Below are 20,154 nucleotides of genomic sequence, written 5' to 3' on the forward strand. Positions count from 1 at the left end.
GCAGCCTCAGTGCTTTCTGCAGTGACAGAGAGTCATGGGTACATCAACTTATAGAGCCATGGGAATGTGATGGAGTGTAAAAATGGAGGTGGGGTCATCGTCCATGGTGGCGGGTCAGCTGCAGCAGGACAAGTGTGTGGGTCACTCTGGTTTTCATTTATGTTTGAGAAAACAACAGGCGTGTGTGTAGTGTTGAAAGGATGTCCCTGGCAGGTTTTCCTCTGTGGGGACTCAAGGCAAGAGACAGGATGCTTATCCCTGGAGAAACTGCCCAACCCTCTGTGCCAATTTGGGTCCTGCTGCTGGTGCATGATGGGAAAAAAAACATCCCTCCCTCCTCTTTCCCTCCCCTGTGAAAAGCACCCTGACCTGAATACAGATTCAGACAGAATACCCGCTGTGTAGATGAGGGCAGGGACGAGTTTTTGAGTATTCATCATCTAAAATTCTCCCTCTCGGCCCTCCAAGGTGAGATATGGGGGTGTGAGGACTGCAGCATCATGCTCCGGCTTGTGAACTGAGTGAGAGAGCACAAGAAAAGGCAAGGAGAGAGAACACTGTGAGGAGAGAGAGAAAAAAAAACAAGCAAATGTGACTGCGCAGATGAGAGCTGCAGCCCCAGATTCACAATCATACTGGGAATCACAACACTTTTTAATAATTCAGGATGAATAGAGGAGAAAAATTCTGCAGCAAGCGAGGAAGCCAAGGAAATGACAGCAAGGGAGAGTCCAAAAACACTGTTAAATACAAAACCCCCCATTCTTGCAACATCGGTACTACGAGTTTATTCTGTACAATACGTAAAGAAGCCTTCTGCCATATTAGAGTCACTGCTGCTCTTGTGAATTTATGACCTTGACTTCCTTGCATAATCCTTCCCAATAATCACCACAATGTCTCCATTTGAGTGCACATCTATGCGTGTCAGTCTGCAATGCATCACCTAGTTTAAATTTTTATCAAAATGTTCTTTGTGCATGCTGCTCTCATTTCTGCTGGTACTTTCAGAAACACTTCCAGAATTAAACAAATGTCTCCTTTTTTCAGGGGGCATCTGCATGGTTTCTCAAACAATGCATTCCTTTTAGCGTTAAGAGTTCAACTCTAATTGAATGTTGTCTCAAATGAATCGGTTGGTTTGGTTGTTCTATTTCTCCCCACCCTGGCTTAAACCACATCTCATTATGTTCCACTATTCTTAATTTCTTACCACTGGCAATAGGAAAAAGAAAAGAAAAAAAAAGGATAATTAGTCTGAGCCCTTGTGATTTTTCCCACTCTTGCTAACAATTCCAATTTACATCAATTATTCATATTTGTGGCTGCACACACAGTTGTCCCCGCCAGAGGGGCTTGAAAGAGAGGAAGTGCTGTAGCGAGATCTAATAGTTTGTGTTGACTCTGTTTCACCACTTAGCATGTCTGCCGTCCTATATACCTTTGTTAGCTCTGATAATATTATGTGAATCAAGCGTCAGGATGAAATGTATGACACGTTGTCTCCTCTCAGATTGGACCTACAGCAGTGTCGCATCTTCAAGATGGAGAAAACAAATCACTGAGGTAGCAGTAGGACCTACAGCGGTTCTCACATTGCAGCAAGGCGCAGTGCTTGTTGAAAGGGTATTTAGACTCACGATAAGCTTTGAAGTTCAATATTGCGGTGCTGCGGAGACATCCCTCCGCGTCATATTCTAAAGAAAAAATCCGTGTTGATACAGATCCCCACAAAAATCACACCATCAACATATCCATGGGGCTTTTCAATGACAATGAGAATGAAAATGAAAATGTAAAAATCAATATCCCTTCTAATAGGAATATGAATATACTTGTGTATGCCACTATTACCCCAGAAGTCAGTCCTTACACGAGCACATTCGAAATGAAAGGACACCAGTGATCATGCAGAACAGACAGAAAACACATCGGCCCATTTTTCACACCTCTATCTCCCTTCAACAGCCCCTCAGGACCGTTGTAACTGGAGATAAGGGGGCGCTCTTGCAAGTGTTCTGCAGATCCCAAACTCTTCATCCACACACAAACATCCTCTAAAGGGGATGACACTTTCTTTGTCCTGTGTAACTCAAACCACAAACGCTAGCATATAGTTTCTCTTGAGATACGTCTTATCTGTCACGAGCCGATGTTGATGACAGCGTCAGAATACACACAGCGGGGCCAAGGTAGCGGACCTGCCTGCTGGCGAATCGTTACCACTCCTGACAGATTTTAGACGCTTGTTATGTCAGATAGCATAAATAGTGATGGCAAAAGTTCGAGGGCATCAGGTGAGGTGCAAATGTGTGGGAACAGATCATGTGGACCGAATCGTGCTCCACATGCACAAATGTGCATCCGTGTATGTCCCAATCCAAACAGAGGCTAGCGACTGCATCCATGAAAAAAAAAAACAGTTTATCAAGCTTCAAGGTTGGATTGAATAGGTTATTGCATTTTCTTTGACATTACACAGTTTAGTCTGTATTGGAGTTTCACGTGTTAATTTCCGATTGCAATGCACCAGCACAGATTACAACGACGTGAGTATAGACTGCAAATCCGCATCTGGAATTTTTGTGCAGTTTGCAAATTGTTGCCCAGAGATTTGGAAACCGAGAGTACAGAGTTATGTCTGTTTTCGTTTTCAGAATCACAAACAATGTTCTACCAGTCAAATGCTGTTAAATCATACAGTATATTCAACATATCGACGCAAACTCAGTCAAACCAGTCTTTACTAGTTCAGTCTGGTTTTCTAACACTGCCGGCCGTGTTTATTTTAACGTCTGCATTTTCTGTCACTCCAGCTTGTTTTATTTCAACTGTGAAGAATTTTTCGGAGACAGAGGTGAATTTCTGGAAGCAAAGGTGTGTCTAACTCAGCTGCTCTTTCCAGGCTTGATCACACAATGAACGAGGATTTATTTTGGCAGGAAGTTTTTGGTTGTTTTTTTTTGGAAAACATTCATGTCAGATGTGTCACAAGCAGCAGTGACATGGCAGATTGTTAAAGGGATCCTCCAAATATGACTCGCCACCTTACCTCTGTCTACTTTCCTCTTGGGAATGACGTATTGTATTGTCAAAATATGTGACAAACGTTGTCAACCAAAACTGAACATGTGCAACAATTTTCTCTGCAAGAGAATCAATAAGAATTCTTGTGTGATCCAAGAACAAGTTTCACTCACTCTGTGCTGCTACAGTTTAAATGTATTCCTTTAAGTGTCGGCAGACACAAAACCTAACTTTACTGTACAAATGGATTTTTACCCACATAACTCATGATATTATATTCAGAAGGACTATGTGGGCCATGATGAGTAGATGAGTAGTGTATGGAGGGAGAGAGAAACCTTTTAGCTCCAGAGAAGTGTTTGCACCTGGCAGGTGGGAGGAAAAGAGCTGAGAAAGGTTGATACATACACGGATGTGATAATGGTGTTAATCTCCAACAGGGAGGCGTGTGTGTGTGTTTGTTTTGTTTGTGCATGTGTGTGCATGTACCTGGTTGTTGTACCTATTGGAGACCTTTTCTGGAATAAATATTAACCCAAGTCCTCAAGAGTTGGGACAAAAAGACCGGTCCTAATGCGGAACAAAGTGATTCCAGAGTTCCTGGTTAGTTAGGGTGTGAATTGAGGTTAGGTTAAAGTCCGGGCTAGGCCTGGTTCAAGCTGTCCACATGAATAAAAGTCAGTGGAATGTCCTAATAGGGCTGTCTTTGTGAGCTTCAATCAACTTTTTGTGAGAACTCAAAGGCCAAAAATAAACTCTTCTTGAGTGAAGTGTCACTTTAAATGTCTGTTTAAGGTTTCAGTTTGGGGTTTGGAATGCATATGAATAAATGTCAGTGACAAATAGCTAATACTGTACTCATGTATGTGCTTATACACCTGCACCCTATAGTTCCAATCGCTCCAACGCAGCGTCACTCTGCTTTTTCAATCAGCAGGATAACAGTTCCGTAATTACATGGTTTCATAAGCTGAGGTACTCAATGCAGCGATAAGAACCGGGCGAAATGTATGCATTTTGACAGATCGCTACAAACCCCTGTGGTATGCGCAGTAGGGCCTGATGTGTGGGACCCTGACAGATTGACAGGCCCTTTTCTCACTGCCACATCATGTAGCTTGTTCCATATAAAGACTTTGGGACTAGGATGATTTTAACAAGTTAAATAAGGTGTGAATTTTAGAGAAAAACACGGCTTGCTGGAGCTTTCTTCTGAGGAAGAAGAGGAGCGGGGATAATGATGATATTGATCAATTCAGTCCTTTTATTTTATTCTGTCTTTGTTTTCGTTCTCGCGGTAATAATATGTTTCACATCTACTAACAGATATTACAGCTGTCAACATCACACCTTTAAAGCAGTGTTACTGAAGCAAAAGTATTTGGAGCAATATTCTGTATTTAGTGGAAACTGTAAGGAAATGCCATTTCTTTTTCTACCAACAAGATTGCACGATGGACTGTGGACAGTCCTTTTTTTTTCAAGCATTTAAGGGGTTTTAGTGCAGGTGGCAAATGTAGATTATTTTACTCTCAACCAATCAACAGCATCAAAGTTGCACAAATAAGTTACATACAAATCTATTATTCATGATAGCATGTCTTGTTTTTGGTTAGCAAACAAGCAATCTTTCTCTGGTGTCACATCAACCATGGTTAGAAACAAGAGAACGTCTTTACAGGCTTTAGTGTTTATGATATGAAGGCGGATGCACGTGTAGATCGAGCCAGAATCTGCTCATAATATATCATCCCACATCATTACAGGCAACTTTAGCTTCTACCACCCACCCATCCCCTTTCCCATCCATCTTTTTCTTGCACTGACTCCTATTTTCCTCCCTTTCTCTTTTAACAACCCTTTGTCAACGCTGAAAAACAGCAAGTACAAAGTCACTGAATCGATTAACTTCTCTTTGACCAGGCATTCTTTCTGCAACAGCTCAGCACACGCAGATCCAGCTTATTAGATATATTCAGGTAGTAGATCTAGTACTTTCGCATACTTTAAGGAGAACGTGTTACCTTCCTCAGAGAGTGGGGAATGAATATGGAAAGAGATACAAGCAAAGTTAACAGCACAGCCTAAAAAGTATAAAAGACGTGCCAACGCATGCTACCAGTAGGGACTACCAGCTGGGTTGTGTGTTAAATTTCGAAGTTAAGTGGTTTCTCAGATTGCTTGACTGGGCAGCGATCAGCAGCTATGGGGGGTTCTGTCTGGAAACATAGCTCCAGACTCTGCAACACAACTCACAGTGACCTCCACATCCATCAGCGGAGAGCAGGTGTGACACCATTCCATTAGAGCCCCACCTGAGCTGCTCCATATTTTCCTCTCTATTTGACTTTTTATCAGTACGTTAGAATAATGAGGTCTCCTGCTTTCCTTGGTACTTGTGAAGTTTTTAAGATTGCTTTTTTTGTACCCTCTCTGTGGCAATATTGTAAATTAGCACGCAGACACATCGGGATGGAACATACCGCTCTTGTTATAGCTTAAACTCGAGCACACTTCCAGGAACAGAAATGTGTAAATGCTAAAAAAAAAAGAGAAGTAAACACTAAATGCCATCTTTTCTAGGCTGTTGTTTTGCTCTTTTAAATAATTGACAAGACTGTGCTCCTGAAGACACAGACAAATCTGCTGAGTTAATGTCCCAGCCAGAGGTGTTGTAGCACTAAACGCCATCAATCCAATTGTTACCACCATGGCAGTACATAAATCTTATGTAACCCTGGCTCAGTATAAAAAGTCAGTATTCCACGAGCGTGTTCTGTTTATTGTTTCACTGGAGAGCCGGCAGCAGACGACATCTGCTATATTTATCCTCTAGATTACTTTCCAAACAACACTTTAACGTCAAGCAGGCTCTCTGCATTGAGGCTGGGGACATATTAGCGTGATTGCTGAGGGCAAACTGTAGGCTGTTCCCAGGCATCTGGGGAATAAAGAGACTTGATGTTGGAGCAGCCAGGGGTGCAGACAAGACTGAGGCTGTGATCTTATACTGGGGTGTTGGGGTGCAGAGTCGTGGCAGCGTTAAGAGTCAGGAAGTAGCATCTCTTTGTTACCCAACTTCCCTTGGGAATAGAGCCATGTGTGACTGAAGCCTTGACTGGGAGCAGCAGCTACGGGACACAGCATACATAGTGGTGACAATCTATTAGCTTGACTTTTTTTTTTTCCTTTTCTCTTTTTTTGACTGCAGGCAAAGTCAGAATGCAGCATTCTCTTCAAGGTCCCATGCCAGCCACGGCAGATGGATGGAAACCTCTCTTTGGGATAAAAACAGCCCTGAGCTTTCCCCATTTGCTCAAAATCTTAACAAAAACAACCCCTACACTTCCCAGGGAAGAAAATTTATAACCGATGGTGTTTTTCATAAAGATGGACTTACTTCGCCCAAGATAGCCAAGAACAAAATGACACAACTGAAAGGAAGCGATTCATTAGAATGCAGAACTGAAACTCTGCAGGATCAAGGTGATTAGAATGTAAAACAACCAGCTGCCACTTTCACTGCTCCTCACTACCATCTCTATTCCTCCATCCTAAAGCAGCAGGGTCTCCCCTGCCACACCTCGAACACTGACAAACGTAGAAGCCCTCCATATAAAGCAACACGATACACTCGCAGTCTTACCACATGTGTCGTTTGTGACAATCCACCTCAGAAATCCATTTCAGTCCTGCAAGGTCCCTTCGTGCACTCTTTATCAAGTGCTGCAATAATTAACACACTGGTCCCTGACACACAAAACAGCACCCTGCCTTAGTTTATGTTGCAGGGTCTTAATGGCCTGAAGACTTTCAATGAGTGATGAGCAACACTGTTGGGGATCAATGCCTGTCAGAGAAGCAAAACAGACAAATGTCAAGCACTTAACGCTGATTCAGATCAGTGAAATGCATGAGGAGAATGTGTGGGAGGGGTCCTTGGCTCTCCAGAAATAGATTTTAATTTGATGAAGAAGGACTGTGAACACCATCAGGACACTCCTGACTCCAATTTCAGATGTGAAATAAAATGTAGAGGATAAATTGAAACTAGTAATTCTTCTCAATTCTTATCCCCATTATAGGAGCCTTAATAAGGTCAAACAGAGTTCTGCTGCTGTAAATGACAAATTTTAAGACCATTCTAAGACAATTGTGAGGGATTAGCATATAAAAAAGATGTATTATTGTTGAGAAGACCTTGGACAATAATCTATAATTACAATTACTCCATCTGTCTCTCCATCCTTTCTTTTAAATAATATTCATCTTCAACTCTTTCCAAATATATTTTGGATTCTACTGTAGACCCTCCTGTCCTGTGCAACCCCTTCTATAACAACAACATCTGGTGCCAGTAGGTACCTTGTTTCATTCAAAATGTTGAATAGATAATCATTTGCCTTTTAATAAATACATCAATGTCATTGTAAAGAATGGACAAGAATGTAAGCAAACTCAGGATCAACAAGCTTGCAATGGCACCCTATAATTAGTCTAATCACCCTGCAGATGGACCGGGAGAGACAGAGTTCTGAGTGGCTCTAAATTCACAACATCACAGGTCACAGCGTGCATTAACATTGCAGAGCAAAATTAATCCACAGGTTGCAGTAATTACCTGAAACCTGACTGTTCCTAAAAGTCAGTCTGAGCACCGGCAGACATATGAGGACAGATAACATTTGCCAGAACACAGAGACTGCAGATAATACAAGTGCTAAGCTCAGATGTGTCTGTAGCGTGTCTCATTAAAGCCAGAGACATGGAGGTCGGCTCCACCGGAGCTCTGGAGCAGGAAGTGGAAAGAGTGAGAGACAAAGACGGGACCCTAGAAAATGGAACAGCTGCTGTTGTTCTTCTCAACATTGTGACAAATAAAACCAGAATAAGTCATATCGTCCTTATTGTCATTTTACACAAAAAAATTACATTTTTCCTCATTCCTCTTAGAGGTTTAAGGCCTGAGGTTGTCGTCCACTTCAAGCCAGTTGGCTCCTCATCATCTAGGATGGGGCACCCTCAAATTGAATTACAATGTTGGAGGTGTGGAGCTGTGGGTGCAGTCGTGGGTGACGAGGGTGAGGAGCATTAGCTCAACACACAACCCTAATGAGAGCATGTGTTCAGGATGAGGGTGGACAAATGCAGTGCTCAAGTCCACAAACAGCAACCTCGCATAACTGCTTGGTTCCTATAGGTGTAATTGGGTTATTGATTGGAGTGATGCCTCTTCTCTCTCTGCCAACATGGGCTAAAAGCTGGTTCAGGGTATCAGGTAGTTTTACTACACAGCAGCCTGGTGGGTTTGTGATCGGTCAGGGGCCCATGCTGCGGGGCTGGATATCAAAGGTGTGAATTTCAGAGTTTGTCATTCCATTTTTTTTCAAACAAACTTAAGAAATTTACAGAAAAAGGAAATGCAAATTGGGTACGTTTCCATAAACTGGTTTGGGATAAATAAATGTTGCAATACTGTCAGGACATCCGTTCAGTCCATTTGGCTGGACCAAACACCAACGAAGAAGAGCATATGTTAGCCATCTACCAGCAAAAAAAAATGGAATAAAGGACTATACTTTCTGTCACTAAAGTTGTAATGGTTCTTTATTGCCAGCTTGCAGCGGCAATGTTGGCAGCTGTCCAGAGATAAAGTTCAGGAATATCCAGGAGGATCCCAGCAGCGGTACCAGCCGGTCAATCACCTGAGTTGAAGACTCACCTCACTGCTTATTTCCTTTTCCTGTTTTGCGCATTCTTTTTCAAGTAAAGCCAAAAACCATTTCAAGCAAGCATAAAAACCTATTTGTGGAATTGAAGGATTTCTTTTTAATTTTGTGGTTCATAATACCTTGATGAAAACAAGACGACCGTTTGATTGTTTGTCACCTGACCTGAAAGTTCCATCCCGCTCCGTGACTTGAGTCCTTAGATTGCTCGTCATATTTACGATTGTGTGTTACAGTGTCACCCAACAGCTGGAGCAGAAACACCTTCAACTCCAGAGACTGAATTAGCCGCTATTTGAGATAAATGATGTTCTGACTGTGACACAGAAAGAGTGTGAGATTAATCTGAAACTAAATACACAAAATTAACCAAAGCTTGAAGTCGCACGAGTTCAATCTTCCTTTCACACAGGAGACTACGTAAACTGGGATTCACATATCCAATACCTGCCTGTGAATAAAACTCACAAACAAGGCAAATTACACACCCTAAAGCAGATTATAAAGAGTACAAATGTACATGGGAGAAGTTCCATTCTCCCCTTTACTCCACCTCTTCTATATCTTAAAAGGACTAGGATTACACATATATATCATTAAGCTCTCTTTGGACCTTAGAAACAAATAAGTTCCATGTTGTGTGATGTAAAAGTAAAAAGAGAGGCGAGAAGCCTACCAAGAATGGACTCGTAAATAAATGTGAACCAATGGCCTCCATACGGACAAAGAGTGCCAATTAGCCTGAGTATATAAGGCTCCGTGAAGTATGAGAGCTTTACAGCAGGTCAAGAACCTCAGAGCTCAAGAACAGACGGTAAATAACAAACACAACACCTAACTGCATTTGTATGAAGCAGACCATCCCAGAACAACAGAGGTAAAATCATACAAGCAATTTGATTCAAGTGGAAACAGCTCTTACTTCTTCAATATCCTGGAAGGAAAAACCCTAGTCTTAGTTTTAACTTCTTCATAATAAAGCATAGTAACTTTCAGGAGTGAGAAGGCCAAAAGAAGAAGCTGGTCAGCAGATATTTTTTTGGGCCTAAGTCCAGACTACTGAAATGGTTTAGCCAGGTCAGGGGTGCATTGTTCCTCCCGTTCACTCTGAATCTCTTAAAAAAAAAAGAAAGAAAAAGAGCATGTTTGCTCACGGTTTGAATAAAACCATTATAAAATAACTCCACGATTTCCAAAAGCAACATTTTCCCAGCCAACATTGGGCAAACCATGCAACACAAAAGTTTAAAAAATAATTAGAGGTTTAGGCTTTGGCAGAATTCCTCACGACTGCAATAACAAAATGGGCAGTCGTGTAATTTGGCAAAAAATATCTGAATATCCATGAGGAGCGTTTGTTGAGAGCAGGTCGATAAGACTAGATGTACACTTGTCAGGATAGCTGTTCACGTGGGAGTAGCAGAAGACAGCCACTTAAATCACCACATAAAGTGGAACAATATTGCAACAATCAAATCCAAACAAAGGCCATTATTGCATTTGCTCAAGAATCTCCAGCAGCCTGTCGCAGGCCTTCTTCAACACTTTAAGTCCCAGTTCTTCAGGAACAGAACGAGAGATGAAATTCATGGTATGAAGTTTATTGTAAAAGTTGATTTGTCCTGATGAAAGTCCATGCTTGACCAAAATATTGATGACTGAATACAGCAGAAAAAAGAGAGAGAACCAATATTCATATAACTTTTTAAGAGCATTCTGGAAGAAGAGCATTTTACTTCCAGATTTAACTTCTACAAACATTTGTCTTTAGTGTGAGATTTGAAATAATTGAGGATGATAATGCTATCTGTATTTAAACCAGGGTTTGGCTGCACATTTTAAAATAAAGTAAATGTCATTTCAGTTTGTTAGAGATGAAGTAAAAGTCCTTCAGTGAGTCACTAAAAGAAGATTTGGAGCAAAGCAGCAGTCAAGACAAACTAAGGATGGATTCTTGTTCGAAATGTTATTCCTCCACCTGGCCCATACAACAGGAATCCATCAAGCGTACTTACCTAGGGCTGCACGTTCTCCTGAAGATCAAATGCAGCTAAAAGGAAGAGGATGGTTATTACGAGTGCCATCTTAAAATGACACAAATGGGAAGATTGAAGTGAAGATTATTAAAGTCTTTATCCTCACTTGTACAAATCGTGCTGTGGCAGAAACAGATTTGAATATCACTTTGTGCAGGGGGGACCAGATGAGGCCAGGGAGGCTGGTGATTAGCAGCCAGGGACTTCTTTAACTTCAAAATTTGTTTCCCAGTATCCTAAGGAAATACTAACATGGCAAATGATAAGTTTAGGATCCAGAGGCTCCATGCGTGGATGTACAAAGCTTGTCAAGTGAGATCAGTCAGAGGGCAGCTTCGATAATCCATTTTGCAGGGTTGAGGCTGCCGGAGAGAGAATGTTAACCAGAGAATGAGCAGAGGTTGCTACCTCTGTGCACTTTAATGTCCTTTTTTCTGTTTCTGCAGGCCCTGCAGTGAGGAGGAAGAGTTGGGTTTGTGCACAAGTTGGAAAAGAAAAAAAAAAAAAAGGATCTCTTTTTTTTTTTCTCTTTGTCTTGGCATACAGGTGTGCTGTCACCACCTAGCAGACCGGAGTGTATAAATAGCATACCTGATGCCACTCCATCTTGAGGACATACTAACTTTCAATGCCAAAAGGGCAGATGTCCAGGTGCTGGTGTAGCTGAATTGCTATCCTCAGCACAGAAAGGCAATGACTCCTGGGGAGGGAGGCTCAAGAAAGGGGGAGAGCTGTCAGACTAACAGGGGTGCATCTGGGATTACTGTCAACAATCTCCTGGATTGTCTCCCTCGGTCTCCCCTCCACTGCCCTCTTGAATCCATGGCATTTCATTGACATTGACCTTTAAACTCCAATTAGCCACTTAATCAGAAATTAATTATTAATATTAGAAAAACCAACAGGGCTTAGGTTGTTTGTCTCTTTCACCTCATTATCATGTGCTAATGACCATCCTTGCATCTCATTTCCACCACAAAGGCTGAGGAGATGGCAGGAATCCGGTGATTTTTGTAAAGGGCAAACCAAGATGGACAGATTTTTCTATGCATGTTCTGTAATTTTCTTCTCCGACTCCTTTTACAAGATGGGATGTCCTGTGGATTTAATCATTCAGATGTCTCTTCAGACTGCATTAATAAGAGAGTGCTTAAGAGCACTGCATCTGCCTCTGAACTCAGAGGCCTCATGCCCTAATTCAGTGTGAAATGGTTGACAGGAAAGTATGAAAATGGCTTCCAGGGAGAGAAAAAAAAACCAGTTCATGGCCAAAGAGTGACATGCACACCCATCAGTGTGTTCTCCACTGCATGAGCTTGTTAATATTTTGGGGTATTTTTCTGTTTCGTGTCACGCAGTGAAACAGTATGGCAACACCTCTGAATATTTGGCAGTAAAAGAAAGGTTTGGGACTTGACAAGTCTCCTTTTGGCAAAAAACTACGTTTGGAATCCGGAGGTTCAGTGTGGCTGGATGATCTTATTACAAACTTTTACTGTGATTATGGTTAAAAAAAAAAAAAGCACTATCACTTTTGTGCTTTATAGTTCTTCGACATGATCTGCTCAACTACTAAGATGTGAAAACACACAACAATTTAGAGCAATTCATTAAATACTGTTGGAGTCAAAGAGAACACTGCTAGAAATGAAACTATCCTGTAAAAAAGTTCACATTGCATCAAAAATTAAACAAAATGAATGACATGTCATGTGAACACGTCCTCACGAATGCATGTGCTGGTCAATAGTGGTTGAATTAAGTGATACGAAAAAAGGAAATTTGGTAAGCGCTTCTAAATGTGGGTTTTGATGCATTTCTGGTTAGCTTAGCCCGAAGGTGCAATATTACACAAGTTCTTGTGTTAACAGATGTTTCCTCTCTCAGTTCGTATGGACACTGTGTCTTCTGTGTCTTTACACAATCAAGGAGACATTTTGTTTCGTTTTATTGGTTGCTTTCTGCTAACACATCAACATTTATACAAAAACACACAAAGAAATGCATTTGCGTCATTTTTCTGCTTTGACTTGTTTTGATTTACTGAATCAGCCATTTTAAACAGAAAAAGTGCAGAGAGACTTACAATTTAAATTCTTAAACAAGTGTCAGAGAGGAGACATATTTTTTCCTCTCAGATTTGCTTTCTATTTTTCAAGCAGCTTAGAAAGATTTAGGGGATCAGTTTGAGGTTTATATTTTTTGCTCCTTGCCACATTATCCTCTTCACTTCTTTTCCAAAACCCTCCTCTTCTCCAAACCCTCAGTCATCATTCCACACTACCTCTCACCCTCATGGAAACACAAGTCAGACTGAGAAGTACAACAATGCAGAGTTGACAAGGAGTGATAGTAGAGGGTTGACACTTTGAGAGGATTAGAATGACGATCACATGAGCAGGGAATCTATTCTCTTTAAATAGAACTCTCTCTAGGCCTTGATGATGCCTGAAAGTTTGCAACATATTAAAGTGACGGATGGGCACGTATTGCTCTCGTGCAAATTTGTGTCATTGTAACAAATCCCTTGTATGGGGCTTCGGGGTGCTATGCCTCCTACTCATGCAAAACTGCTGCTTTTCCTTTGTTAATGAAAGGACACCCTTTGCTTTTATTGTTTTTCTCTATGATCATCAAAATAGCACTAAATGTCTATGAGTAACATTATGCTTTGCTGGAAACATCTCCCTGAAAGCAGAGGAGGGGCCCTCGACATTTCTGTTTATTTGATATTGCTGGCTATGATGCCGTTAGTCAGATGTTCCTCCACACTATGTTTGCACTGTATCTGCCAGAGGGAGGTAATCTTCTTCAACACAGGAAACTTGTGCAGCACCAGATTTACCTCGAAGGTCAAAGGTCAGACCTTAGAATGAGGAGCAGCGGAAAAGTAGAGGAACACACACATCGTTTAGGTCTCGTCCTCTAGCAATAGCAGTTGATTCAGTAGAAATATTCTATGGTATATTTTGTTCCATTTTCTATACCACTTATCCGTTAAGGGTTGCGGGGGGACTGGAGCCTATCCCAGCCGACACTGGGCAAGAGGCAGGGTTCACCCTGGTTGGGTTGCCAGTCCATCGCAGGGTCATCAGGAGAAATTAAGGGTTCAGTATCTTGTTCACGGATACTTGGACATGGTCACCGGGAGAAGTGAGCATCTCAGAGTAGGTTGTCAGACCTCAGGGGGTGTTCTGGTTGAAATCTCCAAGAGGGAACTCAGAAATTCAGAATTTCAAAAAGAAAAAAGTTCAATTGGAGCACGGCAATGTTTTCTGCCGAGTTTGCTGCTGCTACATAGAGGGAGAAATTATATACATATGTATATATATATTCCTTGGATATCTCCATTCACAGGAAGAAACAAGCAGGCCTGTCTCACTGTAAAATCCAAATCTTCATCAAAGTTGCTCTTTTCAGGATGCAACCAGCTTGCTAGCTCAGGGGGTTGTTGTTTCAAGGAAGACTTTGAAGACATCAGCAAACAAAAAGAAGAAGGGGTCAACTGAAATATTCATCCAACAGCAAGCTTATACCCACAGTATGGTTCTGGTAAGCATGATGCCACTGGTACAGCTCCACGAGGGAGCCGGAAAGCTCAAGAGCAGAGGCCAGAGGTGTTTCCCTTGTGTTGCATTCGTTGTACCAATACTGGAAAACAAAATGAGCAATGTTCTACTTTAAAGTCATCGCTCTTGATTGAAATTGCCTTCTAAAATATGATTGCTAAACACTACAGCATTTTGTAATTGCTACAAGTAATTATCTCTGCATTCTGTCAGTCACAGGAGATAGAAGATTAAGGAACATCACGGGAATGTTCAAGTTCCGCATTCATTTGTATTCATACAAAAGCAAATATAAGTGAGTGTACACAAACATAAAGCATTGTGTGATCTGTAATGTTCTTGCAATCCCCTTTGTTCACTCTGCGCTAAATTCAATTTAAAAAATGCTCATCACGTTGACTGAAGTTGATGCTAATGCATTTCCCAATTAGTCTTATCTTGCAAGTCTGACACTTACAAATAGCTGACTTTACAGGTTGTGGACGTGTGTGTGTGTGTGTGTGGGTGCGCACGTGTGTGTGTGTGCTTATAAACTCTCCTTTTGTGAGACTCTCAATTGTCCAGTTTTTTGTTGGGGTTTTTTGTGAAAATGTTTGATAATAGGTTGGCCTAAAGTTCAGACACAGGTTGGCGAGGTATGTACAAGGAGCGCTGATGCTTTGATTAAAGCAAAATGTTTTGTTCCATGTTGTAGATTCAGTCTGAGGTGAGCAAAGGTGCAAAGAGTTACAACTTTGGTTTATTCATTACTGCTCAGGCAGGTAATATGCTAAAGTTAGACTCCAAAATAGCACTGAATTCTAGTCTTTTGAGAAAATCAAATCCAGAATCCAACAATACGTCTCCAACAAGTCCTCCAAACTCAACAACAATCTGCCCTTTTGAATGCCACATAGAAGTGTTTACTGATCAGACACCCTTTTCATCAGAACAGCAGTCTGTCTGTGGCTGGCAAAACAAACACAAATCAAGCTTGAAAAAGGAGGAAGGAGAGATGGGATGATCATGGTTTGGGTTCAAAGATGAAGCAAACTTCTTTGGCTGTCACACACCGCCAGAAAGACAGCACCTGTTTGAGACAACTATTCATCGACTTCACCCCCGACTTCAATACCAGAATCCCAGCAAAACTCATCACAAAGCCCTAAGATGAAGAGTCGAAGACGCTTCTCTGCAACTGGATGTTGGAGTTCCTAAAAAAGAAGTGAAAATAATCAGCGACTGCTGTCTCTGGACCTCCACAGGGTTGTGTTCTCAGCCCTCTCATGTTCATGCTGGAGATTCTACTTGCGCAGGTCTAATTTCATCTGCAGGTTTGCTGATGACACCATCCTGGGACTCATCGCCAATGGCGGTAAGGCTGCCTAGAGGGACTAGATCAGAATGATGTCAGAGTATAGCATTCATTTCTGCCTCATGAACATAAAGGAGATAACCGTTGATAACAGGATGTGGTGGAACAATGATAACGTCACATTTTACACGTACATACTGGATGCAACTTTCTGGTGTTCCCTTCCTTATGTTTATAAGGGAGCAGCAGGCATCCACTGAAGCCGTCAGCGGCGAAGCAGGCATGTGAGGAGGTGGCGGCCAATGTTTCCATGCTTTGGGCATCAATTGAACAATGTCGCTCATCTACTCCTCTGATTACTGTGCCCTTTTAATAGCACTTAACACGTAACGCCACTGAGCAAAGATCAGCCTCTTCTTTGTCTGTGGCACAAATGTTTTCTGGTGTCCCAAGATAGCAACGTGCCACAGTTGCACCAGACCAGCCTCATTAACACACTTAAGCCCCTTCTAGTGCAGACAAGTTGATTTGCTAGTTAAAAGGAACGGGCACTTGATGTGAAAACATAATTTGCACCAGCTTGAAAATAGCAATGAATCTTGTGCTTGACCAAGTGCCAGCTTGCACAATGCTTAAAATAGGGCCAACTGACTTTCACCCAACTTCCATCACATAAACGACACTGCAGCATTAAATCCAGAACCAGCAGACTTAAGAACTTTTCTCTTCCTGCAGGCCATCAGGTTTCTGAACACTCCGCCACCCCCCACTCACTCATCCTCTCACCCACTGACAGCTGAAGGTCACCCAAGGACAAAATGCTCCTCTTGCTCATATCACTTCCAGGCATGTTGCAATGTTTTTATGAGCACTATTACCATTGTGGTTGACCCTTACTGTAAAGTTGTTGAAGCTTCTAAATTTTTAATGCCACTTTGTACAGCTGCATCACTAATTTATATTGCATCTTAGTACACTGCTTAATTGCGTTTGTAAATAACTTCGATCTTTCCTCATTCTTGCCAGTGATATAGTCTCAAATCAGTTTAGATATGTAGAGTTTCTGAGCCTCACTCCAAGCATTTCAGTGTACAGTGACACGTATATAAATGAGAAACATTAATTGAACTGTTAGGATTAGAAGAAGACTTACTTGGGTTAGAATTGCGGCTTTGTTCATTAAGGGTGCCTTTTGTCATGGTTGCAATCCTTTTTGAGAGGTCCAAATGAAATGAAATATTCAGTGGCTCTGTATCATTTGACTCACTCCTTTGCTTCGCTCTCAGTTTTTATACATTTATAAATAGAGGGCTTTATGGCCACCAAGGCCATATGATATTATCAGCTCTAAATCTGATCCTGGATCAATTTTAAATTCTAGTCGATTGTTCCTCAACTTAAGTTCTACCATCCAACCAATTTTCATCAAAATCCATCCATAACTTTCAGAGTTATGCTGTTCATGGTCAGACAGACAAACCGATGCTGGTGATCACGTGACTTCCTTGGTGGTGGTAATCAAATGCCAACCAGAATCACTTTCACGAATAGATCTTGTTGTGGGAAATGACGGTCACACACAAACACACCAGTTTCTGAATTTAGAAGTCATAATCAGTGACCTCATAAACAGTCATACTCACTGTGTCCCAAATATTCACTATACAGTACACAGAAGCCCCATGTCATCCATTTTGGGATACTGTCCAATCATTGTGTTCAAGTGGTTTTGGATAGTATCAAGTATCTGCTGTAAAAACCTCGGTGTACTGGGACTAATGCACTCACCCACGACAGGTTTTTATGAAGACTATATCTACATTTCTGCTCTGTTTTGGTGCTGCATTGTACACCAGAGCAAATGTACTTCTGTGTACTCTTTATACTGTTTAGAATGTTTGATTCCATTCTTCATCTGTGTAATGTTGAGGTTCGTTTGCTGGACTGTACATCAGTTGCTCTACTTACTATTGCTGGCTGGCGATAATACTGTTGGTTATTTGTTGTCCTTTTTATCTAATCATGGTTTCTTACTGTACTTATGGAACTATAATTGCATGTGACTTATTCTATTCTTTGCTTTGAAAGCTAGAAAATCTGAGGGCGCCCTTTGACTCATAAGCATCGACAAAGATGTGAAAAATAGTCCATCTGCAATCGCGCCATGGAGCATTGTTTAAGTGTTCGCAAGTTATTATTTTCATGTCATTAATAGAAGCCAAACCAATGGCTGCTGCTGCTCGAACAGAAAGTCTATGACATGCAGGTCAGGTAATGATGTAAAACATACACAACTCTTAGTAATTGGGCTACAAGCCCAAAGAAGTGTATGTGTGTGTGTGTTTGTCCAGTCAAGTTTTGGGTTGCACACTGACTCACTTGTTTCTTTTTCAGGATATATATGCATCAGATACCTGCGCCAGCTCGTCTGCATGCATCACTCATGGTGCGTTTGAAATTTTGCAGTCTGAGAGGTGGCATATCAGAGTAATAAGCTACACAGAGCCTTTTTGATTAACTCAGCTGAGTATGGTGAGCAGCAATTATGGCACATCATGGCACGGTATATTCAGCGGACATCTCATCCCTTCCATCACAGAGCTGTTCTGACATATCATCCCTTGTGCCTACTCTATGGCTGACTGGTTTTAAGGAAAGAGAGAAGTCTTGGAAGTGAGACGGAAGAATAGAAAGAAAAAAGCTGGAACAGAGTTAGAATGACACGTACGCTTGCGAGGCTACATTTATTGTACATTTGTACACAAACGGACACTCACACACAAATGTAGTTGTCGTAAACACCATAGAGAAGATACACACAAGCACTATTCTGACTGTTCAAACAGTGATATGAAGACAGTGTTGGCTCACCTGCAGTCAAATTCATATCGCAAATGTTGAACATGATACATGTGTGATATATGGACACGACCATATGTTATCACAGCAATGGCCAGCCTGTGCAAACTCACTGACCAACAGAGATGGATTCATCAGAGACTGTCGGACAAAGTGTGAATCAAAAGGCCATCGTCTGAGTCCACTCCATTAACAGGCTAATTAGCCACAGCCACAATGTGAGGTCAATCTTAGAGGTGCTGCCAGTATTCTAATGTGTGTGGATCCCTCACAAGTGCTGCGCCCGATGCATCAAGCAGGCTCCTAGAATGTGTTATTCTTGCTGAAAAAAAAGAAAATCACCAGAGAACGTCTGCGCTGTTCCTGCCAACACTGACACATCTCTGCCTCACTGTGGACTGTAGACACGCTGGAATACGAAGTACTTTTGGCAGACTAGTGAAATCTGTGCTTCGAAGTCATTTGTCTTGAATTAAGTGATTTTCTGTCCAGAGCTGTGCAGCAGCAAGACAGCTGATTCACATACAAAGACCTTGGACAGAGCGGGGATATGTTAGAGTAAGAAAAAAAATCTGAAGACATTGACTCTGGTTTCTGCTCCATAGTCAGCCCTGCCTGTAAATGAATATTTTACAAATAGGTTGATGATGTTTGTATATTATCTAATGCGATAGCATTTAGCAGCACGTCTATTACCTGACAGACAACACGACTGGTTTCCTCATCCATTAAACTCCAAAGAGCATCTTCATGAATGCATGTCATGACTCAGGACAGCTCTGCCAGAAAATCGAGCCCAAACACTTCCAAGTGATGTGGTTGCTCACTATTAGAAAACAGGCCTTCCCTTGTGTTTCACCTATCGTCACCACTGTGTGTATCGTTTGTTTTATTCTCCTCTGCCCTTGAGGCACAAGACTGAAACACATGCATAGAAAACGCTTTCTACAAGGCAGACTCAATAAATTCAAGCGCAAGGCGAGCAAAGAGCAGTTATGTGTGAGTTTTATAGAAGCTCCTTTAAATATTTAATAACTACTTTGGTCTCATGTAAATGATATAGAATAATAAAAAGACAGCTAGTTCTAACCTATGACAAAGTGAGTGCAAAATGTAGTCTTGTGCAGGCTACTTCTTCCTATTTTTTTTTTATCATCCATTCACTGCAGACAGCAATATGGCCTCTTGAAGCCCAGAAATAAAAACAGCTGCTATAACAAAAAAAAAGTGATCAGATTGGAGGTTGGTGGTAATGTCAATCTGTCTTTGGGATCCTGATATTAAAAGTTTAGGAAGCTCCAACCTTTTTATATGAGGTGCTAAAGGTCTTGGGTATTCATATAGTCTGTAGCCCGCGGTGAATAACCTTGTGAACCGCGGTTTGATCCATCACAGCGAGATGTACTGACACACAGCAAATAATACATCAGCAGAGCGCAGAGCTCGGTGAGATAGCCCTGTGACCTGGGTACAACTCATAAACTGCAGTGCGGCATCAGCTGTATTAGTATCACATCCCCGTGTTGCCTTACAGATGAATATTTCATTCCCAGAAAACCTTCAGTGCGACTTGTGCAAATTAAAGATGGTGCATCGTCTGTAATAACACATCTGCGGGGCAACGCAGGGGTGCATTATGA

At 41.6% G+C, this 20,154-nt stretch overlaps 1 protein-coding gene across 1 annotated transcript in view; it reads right to left on the reverse strand.

Annotated features, from left to right (window-relative positions):
• Positions 1-20,154, reverse strand: part of rtn4rl1b (reticulon 4 receptor-like 1b) — a 140,510-nt gene that overhangs the window by 119,364 nt on the left and 992 nt on the right. The gene's annotated exons all lie outside the window — the stretch shown is intronic.

This window comes from Aulostomus chinensis, chromosome 10 (genome assembly GCF_037954235.1).
Source record: "Aulostomus chinensis isolate RoL2024-O1b breed Wild chromosome 10, RoL_Achi_v1.0, whole genome shotgun sequence".
Lineage (NCBI taxonomy): Eukaryota > Metazoa > Chordata > Actinopteri > Syngnathiformes > Aulostomidae > Aulostomus > Aulostomus chinensis.